Here is a 17,350-nt window from a genome sequence, read left to right on the forward strand (position 1 = left end):
ACCCACCCCACCAACTTCAACACCCACCCCCCCCCCCCCCCCCCCCCCACTCCCCCCCCTCCCCACCACCTTAAACCAGCTTATATTTCACCCCTCTCCTAACTATACTCAGTTCTGCTGAAGGGTCAGGAGGACTCGAAACGTCAACTCTTTTCTTCTCCGCCGATGCTGCCAGACCTGCTGAGTTTTTTCCAGGTAATTCTGTTTTTGTTTTGGATTTCCAGCATCCGCAGTAGTTTTTTGTTTTTATCTCTGTGTTTAATTGACTGCCACTCCTCTTCAAGAACTGCCTACCTTGAAAAAGTATTGCTCTGCTCTCCGACAGGATTTCCACCTATCTCTTCTGCCTTGTTCACCTTCATTGCTTTCCATTTCTCTCCTGGTGTTTGACAAGGTGTTTACTAAAACCCGCTTTCACAGCCATATTTCCTTCTCAGTGCTTAGATAATATCACCACCTTCAACACCTCTTTGTTCCTTTTGTCTGTGACATCTTTTGATTATCTGCTCCTATCAATGCTTGCTTGTCCCTACAACCACCCCTCCCCCCAATTCCCCCCCCCCCCCCACCCCACCTCCAAAACCTTAAACCAGCTTATATTTCACCCCTCTCCTAACTATACTCAGTTCTGCTGAAGGGTCATGAGGACTCGAAACGTCAACTCTTTTCTTCTCCGCCAATGCTGCCAGACCTGCTGAGTTTTTCCAGGTAATTCTGTTTTTGTTTTGGAGCCCCTATAACCTGATGGTTTGCATCCTAGAGTCTTAAAAGAAATGGCTGCAGTGATAGTAGAGGCATTGGTTATTATCTTCCAAAATTCCTTTAGATTCTGAAGAGCTCCCAGCGGATTGGGAAATCGCAAATGTAACATCATTAAGAAGGTGCCAAAAAGCAGGAAACTTCAGGCCAGCTAGCCTAACTTCTGCCATAGCGGATTGTTAGAATGCATTATTAAGGAGGTTATGGCAGGATACTTAGAAAATTACAATTTGATCAGACAATGTCAGCCTGGTTTTGTGAGATGGAACTTCTGTTGAACTAATTTATTAGAGGTCTTTGAGGAGATAGCAGGCATGGTGGATAAAGGGAAATCTGTAGATGTGGTGTACTTGGATTTCCAAAAGGTAATTGATAAGGTGCCACATCAAAGGTTACTACACAAGATAAGAGCATTTGGTTTAGGGGGAAACATATTGGCATGGATAATGGATAGGTTAGCTAACAGGAAGCAGTGAGTAGGGATAAATGGGTCTTTCTCGGGTTGGCTAGCTGTAATTAATGGGGTGCATAGGGATCAATATTTACCATCTATATCAATGACTTAGATGAAGGGACCGAATTTATGGTAGCTAAATTTGCTGATGTCACCAGATAAGTAGGACAGTAAGTTGTCAAGATGAGATAAAGGGCCCACAATGGGATATAAATAGTTAAAGTGAGTGGGCAAAAATTTGGCAGATGGCGTATAACGTGGAAAAATGTGAAATTGTTCACTTTGGCAGGAGGAATAGATCTATGTATATTATATATATATATATATATACAGGGTGTAATTGTGTTAGAAACAGTTCGGAAAAGGTTCACATGACCCGTTTCTGGGATGAAGGGCTGATGGTACGAAGAAAGGTTGAGCAGGTTGGGCCTATACCCATTGGAGTTTAGTAGAATGAGAGATGATCTTATTGAAACAAATAAGATTCTGAGGTGGCTTCACAGGGTAAATGCTGAGAGGTGTTTCCTCTTGTAGGGGAATGTAGAACTAGAGGACACAGTTTAAGAATAAGGGGCCTTGCATTGAATACGACAATGAGGAGCAATATTTTTTCTCAGAGGGTCATTACTATGTGAAATTCTCTTCATAAAGCGGTGAAAGCTGGGTCAGTGAATTTATTCAAGGCTGAATTAGATAGATTTTTGACAGAGCAGGTGGTCGAAGGATATGGGGGCAAGACAGGAAGGTGGAGCTGAGACCACAGTCAGATCAGCCATGATCTTATTGAATGGCAGAATAAACTTGAAGGGCCAAATGGCCTACTCCTATTCCTAAGCAATATGTTTCAATGTTGCTATTTAACTAGGTTTTTGTTTATTGTCTGGGAATGGGCAGAAAAATCTAGACCTGATACTAAATCAGTTAGAAACATAGGGCGGAATCATCCGTACCCACTGGTGTTGGGCGAATTCGGTGGCGAGAGCAGACAATATGGCGAGAAGGCCAAAAATCGGTTTCAAGCAGGCTGCATTTCCTGCCATCAGATGTTGGGAACCTCATTGTAATACATCTGCATATCATTATAACCCCCCCTGCTGGATCATCCACCCAGGTCGGTGTGATTGCATGCGGACATGCTTCACAACAGCATATAAAAGACATGCACTTGGCAGGCTGCACTTTGAGGGGAATTCGGAGGCGAGTACATCGTAACATTGCAGAACACCTGCCCAGGTCGCCTGTTGGACTTCAAGGTTGAGGCAAGTTGGGGGTGGGGCAAAGGCTGCCCTGCGGTTGAGGCGCATTGTGGGAGGTGGGGGGGGAGGAGGGAACGAGGGGGGAGGGGACAAGGGCTGTCCTGTGGTTGAGGCACGTTGTGGGGGGGAAGCAAAGGCTGTGCTATGGTTGAGCGGTCAAGGCGACTTGTTTGGGAAGGGGGCTGCAAGGGCTGCCCTGAGGTTGAGGCAACCTCGGGGTGGTGGGGGGGGCGCAAGGGCAGCCCTGCGGTTTAAGGTAGCGCACAAGTACGTGCGGCGTGGGGGGGCAGGTGGGTTGGGCGAGGGAAGCGGCCACACATTAGGGAAGCCTTGTAGAAATTAACTATTCCTCTGCAGCTGAGACAGCTCAGGTGTAGCCATATTGATATGATTGGAGTCGGGCCTCTAGCTTATCTACCCATTCAAGCAATACAGAGGCATCAAAGTGCCACCAAGTGCTCTAGAGCTTTTCACCCCTCAGCACAGACTGCAAACTAATGAGCATTTTAGTGGGCTAAAGAACAGTTGTTCGACTGGGCAAGTTGTACAATCTCCTTGCTAAAGCTGGCCATGGAGCAGTCACTGGTGGAGGCGCTCACAGCCCCTTGCAATGTCATCATCCCAGTTTGGACCAGTCTTCCCCATAGTTCAAGCTAAGAGTGCAGCCTTGCAGTGTGGGTTAGGAGAATGCCTGCGCCTGAGTTGAGAGCACAGCATGCAGTCCAGTGGGCAAATCTGCGATCAATCGGTTGAATGGAGTGGGGGCGGAGGTGGATGGGGTTTTGGGCAGCCAAGCAGCACACTAATCTCTGGCCATCCAAGTGGTGGCCAGCACTCTCCGGGATGCATTAAGGGGCCTTCAGACTTGAGCAAGACAGTTCTTAGTGCACACATGCTAACCCACACCTCCCTCTCTTTCACCCTGGAGGATGAGTACATCAGGACCATGGAGCCTGGTGACCTAGCTGTATGCCTCATGGCTTACAGAAACAAAGGAGAAGACAGTGACTGAGGCGCCTGGTTGTGCAGAGGAAGGAGCTGGACCCTCTGGAAGATGGGACGGCTGGGGCTCCCACACACGCTGCCAAAGAGCCAAAGCAAGCCATTGCTCATTGGCACCTAGCTAAACCCAGGGTCTATAGATGCCACCTTTCATTCTTGCAGATGACCAAGAACCAGTGTTGCCAAAGACTGTGCATGTCTAGGGAACTGGTCGGTCACACCTGCCAGCTACTGCAGGATTTGGCTTCACGGGCACATGGAGGGCATCTACTGCAAGATGCTGTGAAAGTGACCATGATGCTCGATTTCTACACCAGTGGCTTCTTTCAGGGCCCCACAGGTGACGTCTGTGGGATATCACAAACCTCCACCCACAAATGCATCCATGAGGTCACGGATGCCATCTTCACGAGGGCACACAACTTTGTGCATTTCGCCTGGGACTAGGACAGTCAGGATGCAAGAGCAATTGGTTTTGCCCAGATCTCGCGTTTCCCACAGGTGCAGGGTGCGATCGACTGCACTCACATGGCGCTCAGATCTCTGTCACAACATGCGGCCAATTATGTCAACTACAAGGGATACCATTCACTGAACGTGCAACTGGTGTGTGACCACCACAGATGCATCCTGCAGGCCTGTGCACGGCTTCCAGGAGATTGCACGACTCTTACATTCTCAGTTGGTCTCAAATCCCTGAAGTCTTCCAGGGTGCACAGAAGCTGCAGGGTTGGCTCCTCGGGGACAAGGGCTACCTGCAGAGGCCGTGGCTGATGATACCCATGCAGCGGCCTCAGACTGCCGCATAGTGAAGGTATAACGAGGCTCATGCTGCAACTCGCAGCTTGGTGGAGCAAACCATCGGGATGCTGAAGATGAGATCCCAGTGTCTGGACCGGTCCGGTGGAGCCCTGCAATTTAGTCCACAGAAGGTGTCACGAATCGTCACCATCTGCTGTGCCCCTTACAACCTGGTGCTGGGAGAGAAGCTGGCTGAGGAGGAGATGAAAGAGCCTGGAAGTCTCCACCGATGAGGAGGACACTGACAGGGATGAAGGTGAAGAGGTCCTCAAAGGCGATGATGATGGGGATGAGGCCCTCGCATTGGCCAGACGAGGCAGGCATGCTCACGAGGCCCTTATTGTTGCTAGATTTGTGGAGGATGATGACGACATGCAGTGAGGAGGCACCATAGGTCCTCACATTGCTTCTATGAACGTTTGACTCCAGACTGGCTTATGGCAACGCACATACCCTCTGTAATAAGGCTGCTGTCATGGAAACGCAGTTGAGGCCCTAATAGTCGCTTGATTTCAGGAGGATGATAGCGACATGGACGTTGACCTTCACATAGCCTCTGAGAATGCCTGACTCCTGTCTGGCCGAGGGCAGCTCGCTTGAGCTCTGTGATCAGGGTCATATCATAGAGACACAGCCATGAAACTTTAAGAGCATCTGATCCTTTATCCGCCTTTAGCACCTGACCCCTTCAGGAGCACAGCTGGTCACAGATGCTGAAGAGATGGGGGCCAGCCCCACCTTAAATGTGCTGAGAGCACACAGAGAGAATGATGGTGTGACGCGTGCCCAAGACATTCTGGCAACAATGACGAGCAAAGTCGAGGTGCAGGCATCACTAATGTGTCCAGGGAGTATGAGGCTGGACCATCACTTTGGTCTGAAAGCTGCACAAAGCACAGGGAAGAGGCCCTGGGCTGAGACACCTGCCTTTATCTTGTGCAGGAAGGTTTCACATCTGAGTGACATGAACATTCTTGGGAGTTTATTGACAATAGTGAACAACATGCACAAGTGATTAACACCAGCCCAGGCTTTGCAACTACATCTTCTTAACTTTCCTAACCCTGCTGCTATGTCTTGGTGCTTTACGGCCATCCACAGTGGAGGTGGAGGCAGCCTGCTGACTGAGATGACCTTGGCAGCGTCTTCTGGAGGGCCGAGACCTGGAGGGCGCCGACCTGCTTTCGGTTTGGAGATGGGGCTGCTGAGGTCACAGGAACGGGGGATGCGGATGGGCTGGACACTCCCGGAGTCACCTGGATGGATGGCCTCGAGGGTGTGCACCTGCTCATCCGCCTCCCTATAGTTGCCCAAGGGCCCCTGGCTGACTCCTTGAGAAGGGGTAGCTGGAGTATGATTGAGCTGCCTGGCACCCCTCTCACGTACTCATTGTTAGAGGCCAACTATGGTGTCATTGATGGAGTTGAGCCCGCACAGCAGTGCAGGAGCAACGTCCTGAACCAAGGTCTCCATGATGGCTGCCACCCTACTAACGTTGACCTCGGTGCATTGGCATTCTGGCGCTATCACCTCAGCAAGAAGGTGGACGGACTCCTCCATCATGCCTTGCAACCTGACACGTGCAGTGGACATCCCTTCATGATGTTTCTGAGCTTATCTTTGCAGCTGCAGCAACTGTGACATGACCAAGTCCAGGGGCTCGTTATCTCACTCGGGTTCAGCAAATTTCTAGCCTCCAGCAGCCCTCGGAGTGCTGAACACCTGGGAGGTCCCTGCCGCCACTTGCTGCGGATCAGGAAGTGTGATGTGCTCACCAGATTGTGATCCCAAGGATACTATAAAGCTTGGTCTCACCGAGGTCTGTATCCCTGCGCTGGTGGAGGGTGTGGGTGAGCCTGTGATGGGACTTCAGGGAGGGTGCCTGCAGATTCCTCTTCAGAGGTTTCTTTGGGGCTTGATTGGAGGCCCTTGGCCCTTGGCTCCGTCGGCTGTTTCCCTGATGTGCCTGCGGAAACGAAGGGAGATAATTAGTGTATGGCAGTGGCCTGTGAAACAAGACACATCTCTCACCGTATGATTGTCTGATGGATGTTGCACTGCTGGATCCTCACTTGTTTGAGCACCGCCGACCTCACCGTCAGCGCAGGACCGATCCCGATCCTCTCCGGCCAGCTGGATGACTCTGTTTTCAAAGTCTGTGAGGACTTTGATTTCAGGCTTTCCTCCGCCGGTCTGCGACCTCTCCCTGTTGTTGTGCGCCAGCTTCTCCTGCATGAATAGAGATGGAGAGAGTGAAAGAAGCACACCTGCCAGGCCAGATGATAAGTATGCCTAGCATGTGTGGGTGGTGAGTGGTCCCATGGACGAGGGATGAGGAGAATGGCGGTGTGTAAGAGAGTGAATGGTGATGCTCCTTGAACCGGCAGTGATTGAGGACCCTGTGGATGTGTGATGGGTTTGTGAGTGTGATGAGAAGAGTGACTTAACCTGGTGGAACAGAGGATATCATTCATCCTCTTTCGGCACTGGCTGGTTGTCCTCTTTGCAGGGCATTGGTGCTGACCACCGCTGCCACTGCCTCCCGAGCTGGATTAGTGAGGTTGCTGCCCATCCTATGGCCAGAGCGGGCGTAGAGGGCATCACGGCGAGCCTGCACTGTGTCCAAAAGGCACTCGAAGGATGCGTTATTGAACCTGGGAGCTGCAGTCTTTTTGCCTTCCAGGGCCATGTCTTCTTTGCAGCAATCATGGGCTGGAAGCGCTGAGGTGTGAGCGCGCAGCTGGACTCGCACCCAGCATGCTGAAGCAGTGACCTGATGGCGTGGCAGTCGAATGAGAGCCCACCCGCCATGGAAATGATGTGCTTCCTAGGAATGCATAATTAATATGGTGGGTTTGGGACAATAGGGCGTGAAAAGCTGCCATTGCGGTCCGCTACTGCATTTAGTGCAAACCTGGGGTTATTCCTCCCATATTAAGGAAAAAAAAACATATGAAATAAATTTCTGTCTATTTTTAACCTTTTAAGCTGCAGTGTAGATTTTTAAGCACATGCACATATTGGGGTACCTCCTGAAATCAATTTTAAGTGAGTTATTTTTGTGCTTTTTACATTTTTTTTATTATTCGTTCATGGGATGGGGCATTGCTGGCTAGGCCAGCATTTATCGCCCATCCCTAATTGCCCTTGTTCAGAGGGCGGAGTCAACCACATTGTTTCGGGTCTGGAATCACATGTAGGCCAGACCAGGTAAGGACGGAAGATCTCCTTTCCTAAAGGGAATAAGGAACCTGATGGGTTTTTACAATAATCGACAATGGTTTCATGGTCATTATTAAAATTTTAATTCCAGATTTTTATCGAATTCAAATTCCACCATCTGCTGTTTTGGGGGTGGGATTCGAACCCAGGTTTCCAGAGCATTGCCCTGGGCCTCTGGATTACCAGTCCAGTGACAATATCACCATGCCACCATTACTTGGAAAGTTTAGATTCAAGCGTCTGTAACTGAGCATTGAAAATTTGAGAATTCTTTATGCTAATGCCATCTTATTATATTGTAGGACTTTTCCTTTTAATTGCCAATTATATTTGCACTTGGAAACTGTGGGGCTGGATTTTCGTGGAAGAGGCCGGAAGGTTGAGTCAGGAAACATCTTCACTCGGTAGATGCATCTGTCTATGACAGTATTGGTAGGAGTGAACACTGCATAGTCCTTATGGAGGCAAAGTCCTGTCTTCACATTGAGGATACCCTCCATCGTGTTGTGTGGCACTACCACCATGCTAAATGGGATAGATTTCGAACAGATCTTGCAACTCAAGACAGGGCATCCATGAGGCATTGTGGCTCATCAGTGGTAGCAGAATTGTACTCAACCACAACCTGTAACCTCATGGCCCAGCATATCCCCCCACTCCACCCTTACTCATCAAGCTGGGGGATCAACCTTGGTTCAATGAAGAGTGCAGGAGGGCATGCATCAGGCGTACCTAAAAATGAGGTGCCAACTTGGTGAAGCTACCAAACAGCATAAGCAGCAAATGATAGACAGAGCTAAGTGATTCCACAACCAACGGATCAGATCTGAGCTCTGCAGTCCTGCCACATCCATTCATGAATGGTGGTGGACAATTAAACAACTCACTGGAGGAGGAGGCTCCACAAATATCCCCATCCTCAAAGATGGAGGAGCCTAGCACATCAGTGCAAAAGATAAGGATGAAGTGTTTGCTACAATCTTTAGCCAGAAGTGCCGAGTGGATGATCTAACTCGGCCTCCCCCGGGGGTCCCCAGCGTCACAGATGCCAGTCTTCAGCCAATTCGATTCATTTCAGATTATATCAAGAAATGGCTGAAGGCCCTTGTTTACTGTAAAGACTATGGGCCCTGACAATATTCTGGCAATACTACTGAAGACGTGCTCCAGAACTTGTTGCGCCCCTAGCCAAGCTGTTGCAGTACAGCTACAACACTGGCATCTACCCGGCAATGTGGAAAATTGTAGAGGTATGACCTGCACACAAAAAGCAGGACAAATCCAACCCACCCAATTACCACCCCATCAGCCTATTCTCAATCATCAATAAAGTGATGGAAGGGATCATCAACAGTACTATCAAGTGGCACTTTTGTAACAATAACTTGCCCACAGATGGTGGGGTCCACCAGAGTCACTCAGCCCCTGACATCATTACAGCCTTAATTCAAGCATGGGCAAAAGAGCTGAACTCCCGAGGTGAGGTGACAGTGCCTACCCTTGACATGAAGGAGGCATTTGACTGACAGCATCAAGGAGCTCTAGCAAAACTGAAATCAGCGGGAATCCGGGGGAAAACACTCCACTGGTTGGAGTCAGACCTAGCACAAAGGAAGATGGTTGTGGTTGTTGAAGGTCAATCATCTCAGCTCCAGGACATCACTGCAGGAGTTCTTCAGGGTAGTGTCCTAGGCCCAACCATCATCAGCTGCTTCATCAATGACCTTCCTTCCACCATAAGGTCAGAAGTGGGGATATTCGCTGATGATTGCACAATGCTCAGCACCATTTGCGACTCCTCAGATACCGAAGCAGTCCAAGTCCAAATGCAGCAAAACCTGGACAATATCCAGGCTTGAGCTGACAAGTGGCAAGTAACATTTGTGCCACACAAGTGTCAGGCAATGACCACCTCCAACAAGAAAGAATCTAACCATCACTCCTTGACATTCAATGGCATTACCATCACTGAATCCCCAATATCAATATCTGGTGTTTACCATTAACCAGAAACTGTACTGAAATGGCCATATAAATACTGTGGCTGCAAGAGCATGTCAGAGGCTAGGAATCCTGTGGTGAATAACTTGCCTCCTGGCTCTCCAAAGTCTGTTCACCATCTACAAGGCACAAGTCATGCATGTGATGGAATGCTCCTCACTTGCCTGGATGAGTGCAGCTCCAACAATACTCAAGAAACTTGACACCATCCAGGACAAAGCAGCCTGCTTGATAGGTATCTGTTCCACAAACATTCACTCCCTCCACCATAGATGCATAGTTGGCAGCAGATGTCCCAACTACAAGGTGCACTGCAGGAACTCACCAAGGCTCCTTAGACAGCACCTTCCAAACCCACAACAACTACCACCTAGAAGGGCATGGGCATCAGACACATGGGAACAGCATCACCTGGAAGTTCCCCTCCAAGCCACTCATCATCCTGACTTGGAAATATATCACCGTTCCTTGACTATCGCTGGGTTATAATCCTGGAATTCCCTCCCTAACAACAATGTGGGTATCCCAACACCACATGGACTGCAGCGGTTCACAAAGGCAGCTCACCACCACCTTCTCAAAGGATATTATGGGTGGGCAATAAATGCTGGCCTAGCCAGTGATGCCCAGATCCCATGAATGGATGAAAAAAAAAATCTCTTTTAAAAAGTCCCCGTCTGCCATATTTTCATTCTGGGAGCTGGTGGAGTCAATGCTGCTTCTTGCAGAATAAGCAAGGAGGTGGGTGGATGATGGGGCCAGGAGGCCCCCCCACCCAGATATCTTCTATAGCCATGTATTTAGTATCCATTATGTCCAGAGCTCAGGATGTTTTTGAAATGGACATTAAAAAAAAACTTTTAGCTCTATAATAGGGCTGCCATTCAAACACAGTTCATACTGAAAAAATACTTCTCATTCATAAAAGCCATTCAAAAAAGCATTAAATCCCTTCAAGTGGTCAGTCTGTTGTAAAAACAAACCAATGCCTATTCACTTGTCACATCAAAGATTAATAACCTCTTAAAACTGTCAATCAAAATGTGAACACCGCCTCCTGCGGAGATGTGTTTATGTAGCTTTTGACACTCCGCCAAACATTCATAATGGGCTCAGCTGTAATAATAAATCCTGGGAAATGTAAATAATAGAGTCTATTGAAACTAAAAAAAAGATGGCTTTCTTTCTAAGCTACACCAAATGTTCTGCCAATCAAAGCAGCCCAGGAGAGGGTATTTTCTTTCCTCTGTGATAGCTGCTAAAAGTTTTTTTTTAATTTAAAAGTACTCTGGGCATTTAAATCACTTCAGGTCATGTGACTAGAGTTCTCAAACACTTTTGTTTCAGTTTTGAATGCTTAGTAGTACTTCTCACATTTTTTCCAATGGAAAAAGTACACTATTGCATCTCAACTAATGCTGATCAATATAATGGTCAACTTACTCATGCAGGACAGAGCTCTATCATTAAAACCCATTTAACTTTACAGCATCTAACTATTGAAACTGAAAGAACTTTTTTTTTGTATTTCAAAGCTTCTCAATGAAAGAATTCCAAGAGCAGGTGACTGTTTATTTTTCGTTTTCTGCTTAGAACTGGGGTTTCCCCCATGGTTCATGACTCCCTTGCGAGGGTGTGCATCATGCCTACTTGCAGAAAGCACCTGACTCTACTAAAAGTATATGGGGGTTTGAACTGCCTACCCCTGCAATGAAGCCAGCAAGGATGACTGTGTTACATATGGGTTGTCTGCCTTCACCATTATCCCATGCCAGAGAAAATTGATAGTAACGGGAATGGGGGCAGAAATCCCAGAATCGGGTCACACCCACCATTTTTCAAGGGCTCCTGAGTCAGTCTGACTCGGCAAAAATCCAGGTTGTGATGTTATTTATTAACCATTTTACTCCTGGATATATAGACTGTGAGCGGAATATTCGTGCCCACTGGTGTCAGGCTTGCTCGATGGTATGAGTCGACAATATGGCGCCAAGGCCAAAAATCAGTTTTGCGACGTCGTGAAACCAGTTTGCAATTGTCTGCTCAGCCCGTTGATGGTGTGCCACGTTTCCCGCCATTGACGTGCAGCGTTTCCTTCATCGGACGTTGGGAGCCTCATGGTAATACCATATCATTATAAGGCTAACCTGCCGGACTCATCCCCCCACGCTGGATAGCATGCCCACATGTTTCACAACTGCATGTAAGTGACGTGCACCTGACGAGCTGCACATCGCTCGGGACTTCGAGGTTTGTTTGCCTACGTTGCCTCGGACAGCAATTGCAGTCACCAGCACCAGGCTTCGCAGGCAGCACCACATCTCTTTTAGGGGGACTCACAGGCAGGTCTGTACCTACCAGACCAGCCAGAAGGCGGAGATGGCTTTGTACAGCTGCAGGGCTAGCGCTTGCTGGGGAAAGGGGAGAAGTGGCCTCAGACAAGGGAAGGTTGCAGTGTGAGGGCTGTACTGGGGAAGGGGGGTTTGTGTGAGGGCACAAGTTGACCTGTGCAAGTGGCCTCAAGATGGTGAGGGCTGATGCGGCAGTCTCTAGAGGAGATGAGGCCAGATGGTGATGCGATGGCATGTGTGAAAGAGTGAGTGGTGATGTCCCTTGAGCTGGCAGTGAGTGAGATGCCAGTGACTGTGTGATGGCCTTGAGTGTGTGAGTTTAGAGTGATGAGATGGTTGCCTTACCCTGGCAGCATGGATGAGATCATTCATCCTCTATCCGCATTGAATGGCCAATCTTTTCTGTGCAGCATTGACACTGATCACCACTGCCATCACCTACCAAGCCAGCGTGGTAATGTTGCTGCCCCTCCTGCAGCCAGAGCGGGGGTAGATGACATCACGGCCCGTCCCCACAGCGTCCAAAATGTGCTCGAAGGATGCATCATTAAACCTGGTGGAGGCTGCAGTCTTCTTGCCTTTTGGGGCCAAGTCTTATTTGCAGTGGTCCTGTGCCGGAAGCACTTGAGAGGCTGTACTTTAAATGTGGTGTCCGGCGTGATGAAGTGGCAAGATGAAGGCGTGGTGGGCGAATTGGTGCCTGCCTGCCCGCCCGCCCACCATTGAAACGGCAGGATGTACACCTTCCTGGTGCAACTGTATTGGTGCTTCCTGGGATTGCATAGTTAATGTGGTGGGTTTGGGACAGTATGGCATGAGTAGTCGCCATTGTGGCCAACAGGTAAAACATGGTTTTACCCGTCCGCTACCGCTCCTAGTGCAAATCTGGGAGGTTTCCGCCCAGTATGTACAAGCTTTCTAAGTTTAGGCAGAGAGAGATCATTCTAACTGGAGTTACCTTGATCAATAGAAATAGGGATCAAAGAAAAGCAAAACCAGGGAGTGACCAATAGGGATGTACACCTTCCTGGTGCAACTGTATTGGTGATTTATCCAGTTCCTTAAGTGTTTGTAGCTATCCAAATCAATCTGGTTATGGTACAAACAAGCTGCCAGTTTGATTAGTGCTGATGATGATGTAAAAGAGGAGGCAACCTTTGAAGAAAAATGTATTGGCCAGAGGTTTAAAAAAATGGTCTGCATTTATTTCAAGAAATATATCAAATGACTAGCACAGGATTATGAAAAGTAGTTCATTCTCAGATTTCTGAAAACCGACAAGCCATCTGAATTTATTCTTCAGTTTTATGATGTCACCTGAACTGGATCATTGAGTTACACACTTGTAATCAATTCACCCTTCTAGTATTTATGTTCCTTTTTAATCTTTAATTTTTTAAACCTGTAACCACGCTTGCGTTCAGTTTTCTGTGCTTGCATCTCTTACAGCTCTGTGTATTTAGTAGCCCTTTCATTGGCCTGAAATTCATGATAGTACTAACTGCAAAGCTGCAATTTCCATTACTACTGGGTAAAATTGACAGCAACTTCTGGCACCTACATATCTGTCGTTAAATGTGGAAATTTAAATGTTGCTGTCAGAGATACCCTGCTCCTCCACAGCGTGTGTTATTGATATCTTCACAGATGAAATCAACATAGAAATCATTGAATTGGTGTGAAGTTAAACAAATAACCGACATTTCATACAGTAAAGACCAATGAAACTTAATCCCTGGTCAATCAGAGATTTCAATAGTGTACTAAAGCTGAGAATTGCATGGAATTGCAGAGATTCCACAGCTTATCCAAAATGGTGCTGTGAATCTGGATTCAGAAGCCTTGCCTCCATTTCCGAGAGATCTTACTTTCGCTGGTAGGGAAATGAGGGTGGTGGTGGGGGAGGCATGAATTGGCATGAGTTGGTATTAAGCTGACATAACGGCTTTAAGGAACCATTGGGATGAGTGGGTGTCAGGAGTTGGCACTAGATTGTCATAGGGGCTGCAAGGGGCGATGAGTGGGATGTCATGAGTTGGCATTAAGTTGGCATAGGGGCTACAAAGGGGATGAATGGAGGGACATGGAAGGTGTGAGGGGCCATTGGAGGTGGGTGGGGGTCATTGATGGGGCATGAGGGGTGGGTACTTTATTCTTTAAGGGATGTGGGCGTCGCTGGCAAGAGCAGCATTTGTTGCCCATCTGTAATTGCCCTTGAACTGAGTGGCTTGCTAGGCCAGTTCAGAGGGCAGTTAAGAGTCAACTATGTTGCCGTGGGCCTGGGGTTGGACCAGGTAAGGATGGCAGATTTCCTTCCCTAAAGGATATTAGTGAACCAGATGGGTTTTTACGAGAATAAATAATAGTTTTCATGGTTACCACTGCCGAGACTACCTTTATATTTAAGATTTATTAATTGAATTTAAATTCCATGATCTGCCACAATGGGATTTAAACCCATGCTCCCAGAACTTTAGCCTCGGCCTCTTTGTTGCTGAATACAAAATCCAGGCAATTTCTTTGTTGTACTTCTATCTATATGTTCTGTTTAGTATTTGCCACTAACTTTACTGCATAACTGAAACTACAAAGGTTTGAGATTTTTTGTAGAATCTGTGACAATTTGTAAAGCCAAAGAGTGGGGCAACTACACTGAAAATATTTTTGCCTTATTTTTAAACATACTGGGTTTCTATCAGAATTCTCATTAAATACAACAATCCCTTTAAATCAGCAAGTGCTGTATTTTGAAACAACAAACAGTATTGGAATACTTATAGATGAATAGAAAGATTAAAGAGTTTTAATTATTTATAGGCAGAAAATATTACCTTTAGTAGACTCTTAGAAGCAAACATTGCTGCAATGATTAAAATTTATTTTAATAACAATACATTGTCCCTCTGATAGATTACAATGAGGATTAATATTGTAAAGGTCCAATTTATTTTGAAGCTCCAGATCATACCTGCAGTCTGGCTGCTTGGAGGCTAGAATCCTAACTAGGGCTATGAGATTAACTTTTGATTAGGACTGCATTATAAAGATTTCCTTTCTGTTAACTGTTTTCTAAAAAATTCTGATCAATTATTCAAGGTTTACTGTTGGGGCAGGGGTTATGGCTCAGATTGCCATTCTGTGACATACCCTTCAGATTTTTACACTCATCAGACTGGATTTTACCAGACCTCTGGGGATGGGCTAGCAGGCCTGGGGTCTGTGAGGATGGAGTTCTCACTGCCGGGCCATTCTACAGCAGCAGGGAAGGTGGAAAACTGCCCTCTTTCCCAGAGGCCTGTTAAACCACTTAAAGGGCAAATTAAAAATCCCACTACCATTTTACTAGTTGTGGGTGGGTCCCCTGCCATGTGAGGAGACTGTCAGGTGAACCCTTATTGACATCCCTGTAAACTCTGAGGAGGGGATGGGCCCTCCTGTTCAGGCACTTTTTAGCCCACAAGGAGCCCCTGGTGACAATAGCTGGCCCTTGCCCTCACGTAGACCTTACCTTGTCACCCTCAACAGGACCTACCTGTCTGGCCCTGGTGCCCCCAGGCCCCACTTGCCTGTTTGAGACGGCAGCGTCCTACCATGGTGTCCTCTCCTTCGAAGTGCAATCCCAGCAGTGGCCACTACTCCAGTGGAGCTGCTGAGACTACTGAATTGCTGGCACTCTGAGTGGCCGGCAGTTCCTGGAGGTAAACAATCGTTCTTTTAAGGGACGGCAACCAATTAGTTGCCTGAACCCAGAAAATGCGGAGATGGGTCCTGCAAATGAGCGAGGTGGGGTTGTCCCCTGCTTTCTGGCTTGTTGCCAGGATCCCTGCATGACAATAAAATTCACCCCACTGCATGCAAGGTAATTTTCTGCCTGATTATTACCTATTTACATAAAATGTCCCGGAGCCAGTAAAAATACTTATTTCTGAGTGGATCTGAATGACATGTCAGTTACTGCAAAAAAAAAGTAATTTGCCTGACTCATTCCTAACAGTACTAGAATTTGAAATCATTTTCTCAACATTTTCAAAGGTAAAGGGAATAATTCACAAAATGTGACCAAAATTTAGTGAAATGCTGGGAGAAAGTTCAAGGGTTCCATAACATAGATATGATTACATTTTTACCTTTCTTGTCCCTGTTGGGTAAGTTTGTTTTGCCAAGGTATAGGTTGCTGCTCTTCCATTTGGTAAAAGGGAGAGAGGGCAAGACTAAGCTGATACCATGGAAACCCAAATCTAATTAACTGATTACAAAGCAGCAATGATCCTGATATCCACTACAGTTACTACTGCTTCTTCCAACTGAAGGATATGTCAGAACGCCAAGAGGTCCATGTTTTTGTGTACATGGAGCAAGATCTGAATGGCCAGTAGAAATGCTGCATTTTCATATTATCTTAATTTACAAACATTGCCAGAGTTGTAAGCTCAACTCTTAATTAATGAGAAGTTGCAAATACAGAAAAACAAAAAGACTTTACTTAATGATTTCAAGATGAAACTAACCTAGGGACTAGTATAGTCAACGTTTAGATGATTCACTTGGATACTTTCTGTAATTCTCTTCTCCTGCAACTTTCCCCAAATGGCTTACCTTCAAATAACTTGAGGGCTTCTCTTTGAAAACATGCTACATCTTTCATGCAATCAACAACAAAATCAATGCCCATAGGTGCCTCCTGCCAGAACGATTTCCTTTGGATTGCATCCACTTTCTATCTTTGGAGTCAGAGTGGTTGATTATCTTTCAGACTGAAAATTAGCCCTCTTTGCTTTCAGCCTCCCAACAAATTTAGCTTCATGGGGGAAGCAAACCAGAAACTTTCAATGTTCTTCTGGGAGGCTCTTAAACTGTCATCATTTTAAGATGAACATTTTGAAGCAGTTTGGTTTGCTACCGGGGTATAAAGTTGGTAAACCAGATCGGTTGCGTGACTTAGACAATGCACAATTTTTAATTCCATTGATTGGGCATTTTCTAGAACAAGCAGCTTATCACAATGCTAGTTTAATGCCAGAGCAGCAAGTTCAAAATCCAATCCAACGTTTGCTCTCATTGAGAAACTGTCACTTTTGATTAAGTAAATGCTTTGATGGTGAGAACAGTAAGCCCTGCTGCCTGGAACACACCCAAGATGTGCATCTGGCAAGATTTTACATTATCCTACACAAACACATGGGGACATCACAGACCTTTTGTTAGTTTTGCTGCGACCTTTTGAGGCTGAACTAGTAATACTATAATTCTCAGCAGCTTTCCAGAAAAACATTCTGAAGTTTAGTCATGATAATTTATGGGGTTTTCTGTGTAAACATTCTGGAGTTTAGTCAAGCCCTGCAACTGCAATAGGAAGTGTAGTATTGTCGTTTAGTTGAGTTGAAGGTGTGAGTACATCATTAGCATGTCAATCTTTCAGCTAATTAGAATGTCTGGGGATAAAAACAAAAAGCTAAAAGCTACTGCGGATGCTGGAAATCCAAAACAAAAATAGAATTACCTGG

General features: G+C 46.7%; 1 protein-coding gene across 2 annotated transcripts in view; it reads left to right on the forward strand.

Moving 5' to 3' along the window:
• Positions 1–17,350, forward strand: part of tll1 (tolloid-like 1) — a 441,724-nt gene that overhangs the window by 289,607 nt on the left and 134,767 nt on the right. The window lies entirely within an intron of this gene.

The sequence above is a fragment of the Cetorhinus maximus genome, chromosome 1, assembly GCF_964194155.1.
Source record: "Cetorhinus maximus chromosome 1, sCetMax3.hap1.1, whole genome shotgun sequence".
NCBI lineage: Eukaryota > Metazoa > Chordata > Chondrichthyes > Lamniformes > Cetorhinidae > Cetorhinus > Cetorhinus maximus.